Source organism: Myotis davidii, unplaced genomic scaffold (assembly GCF_000327345.1).
Source record: "Myotis davidii unplaced genomic scaffold, ASM32734v1 scaffold9, whole genome shotgun sequence".
NCBI classification, from domain to species: Eukaryota; Metazoa; Chordata; class Mammalia; order Chiroptera; family Vespertilionidae; genus Myotis; species Myotis davidii.
This window is the reverse complement of record NW_006299435.1, coordinates 1,060,466-1,063,071: the sequence shown is the minus strand read 5'-3', so window position 1 is coordinate 1,063,071 and position 2,606 is coordinate 1,060,466. Positions and strand designations below refer to the sequence as shown.

Sequence of the window (2,606 nt, the reverse complement as noted above, 5' to 3'; positions counted from 1 at the left end):
AGCTCCAGCCAAGTTCTGTGTTCATGTTCTCTTGCTAGGTTCTCCAGGTTCTCTAGCCAGGTTCTGTAGCCATGTTCTCGCGCTAGGTTCTCCAGCCAGGGTCAGTCGCCAGGTTCTGTAGCGGGGTTCTTCAACCAAGTTCTGTAGCCAGGTTCTGTCCAGGATCTTTTGCCATGTTCTCTCCAGCGAAGTTCTTCTGTCTCTAGGTTCTGTGTAGGTTCTGTCTTGTAAGTTCTGTGTGTAAGTTCTGTCTTTCCATTGATTTCTAGAGAGTGGGAGGGAGAGAAACATTGATGTGAGAGAGACACATCGATAGGTTGCCTCCCGCACATGCCCCAACTGGGGATCGAATCTGCAACCCAGGTGTGTGCCCTTGACTAGGAATTGAACCCACGACCTTTTGGTTTGGGGGCTGATACACTAACCACTCCAGCCAGGGCTAGATTGCTAAATTTTATTTAATATCCATATTATATACAGTCGCATGCCACTTAACATTTTGGTTAACAACAGACTGCACATACGATGGTGGTCCCATAAGAATATAATGGAGCTAAAAATTTCTGTTGCCTTGTGATGTAGCCATCTCAAATGTCATAAGAAAATGCATTACTTACCTGTATGTGGTGATTCTGGGGTAAACCAACTTACTGCGTTGTCCATTGTATAGAAGTACAATATAGGAAATTATGTACAGTACAAAATTCTTGATGATGATAATAAACAAATATGTTACTGGTTTATATATTTATATAGTATACTTATCATTTCTTTAGGATGTGTTCTTTCTATGTTAAAACAGTTTGCTGTAAAACTGTCATGGTACACTGACAGCAGTCTAATACACCTTATGTTTACAACATCTCTTGATTGCATAATTTTCTCTTGCACTTGATTTAATCTCATACCATTTTGTTCAGTGACATGCTGTACAGGCTTGTAGCTTAAGAGCAGTATGTTATACCTGCGATGTACAACTGGTGTACCACACATTTTTAAAACATGCACTACCTGACTATTTAGTCAGGGGGCATGGACCTCTTTTCCCTTAGATTGTCAAATAAAAAAATGACAACAGCCAACAATGACAACAGCAATAACTATCAAGTGTGAATGAATAAAAATTATACCTTTCTCTTTTTTTGTCAGATCGACAAAAATATATTTTTTGGTGTAACACAGAATTTTAGTAATTAGTTTATGTGTGCCATAAGATGAAAAAGGTTGAAAATTGCTGGGCTATACCACTAAGATTTATGTAAATGCACTCTATGATGCTCACACAATGATAAAATTGCCTAACAAGAGATTTCTCAGAACATATTTCTGTTAAGTGGCACATGACTGTATAGAATTTTAAATGTGATCTGATGATAAACATAACCAAGGCAGTTTTTTACTTCTAAGTTCTTGTTAAAGTGTATAAGTAATGTGTAATTAGTAATAGAATTTGTTTGCCTTAAGTTCTAGGTAAGAAAATTGTCTACATCAGTCATTATTATAACAAATTCTTAATATATAGAATCTTTGTTCTATATATATAGCTAGACCAATAGATTAATTATTTTTCATGCCATTACTAAAATAGTGTATATCACTAAAATCTTTTATTCTATCCTTTCTTAAAATCTAGAAAACCAGAAATACTATTTCAGAGGGATTATCAAAATGATACTTGGTTCATGCATATTTATCTTTCTTAAAACTAGACTGTTTAGAACAGTGAAGAGGAAGATCTTGGTTGGGTCTTCTACTTTTATGTGGCAATATTTAGGTAATATTTGAACAATATTTAGTATGTAGATTGAGTGATTAGTAGGATGTGTGGGATGAAACATGGCAGGGGAAATTCAGATGGTACTCAGGTTTCCATCTTTAAAATGCTATAGAACATAGGACGAGGATTGGGGAAAGGGAGATAAGTTGAGCTTTGGATATGAGCAAGTACAAATGTCTGCTAGACAGTTGGCTTTATAGATCTGGCATTTAGGGCAAAGAGAGTTGGGCTAGAGGTAGACATTTGGAATTTAGCAGCATGTGATCATAATTGTGAAGCTTTGTGAGTGATGAGTCCCATAGAGTGTGTAGAATGACTGACTGATTGTAATGCCTGAGGATGGAGAACTGAACCCTAAAGAAGCCAACTCTTTTTTTTTTTTTTTTTTAAAGGCAAACACATTAGCTTTAATACAGCCAGTACATAATAGAAATTAAGAGTTATTTTTGGGAAAGCTAATGTAAATAGAAAAATTGACTAAAATATGCTCACTAAAAGTCCTGTCATCAACATTTTTTGTTTAGTTTAGTATGTGGCAGAATATAAATACATAACAACATGTCTTTTCTTATCACGGGTAGTCTTTTGTGTAACTAAAATTTGTAGCTAACATTTTATATAACAAAAGAAAAAAGATTTGTAAATTATCAGAAAAGAAACAGGGATATAGTAAAATAATACATTTTAATTAAATTATAGAGGACAGTTACAATGAAAATCCATCACTTTCCTTTCTAAGTTTGTTTTACAAAATAAAATCAACCTGTATTATGCTGTGACCTGCTAAGAGGGCATAAATACTGTGGCCCTTTCAAATGACAATGGGCAA

The 2,606-nt window shown here is 34.9% G+C and overlaps 1 protein-coding gene across 2 annotated transcripts in view; it reads left to right on the top strand.

Moving 5' to 3' along the window:
- The window catches only part of SNX4 (sorting nexin 4), a 64,985-nt gene that overhangs the window by 19,036 nt on the left and 43,343 nt on the right, over nt 1-2,606 (top strand). The gene's annotated exons all lie outside the window — the stretch shown is intronic.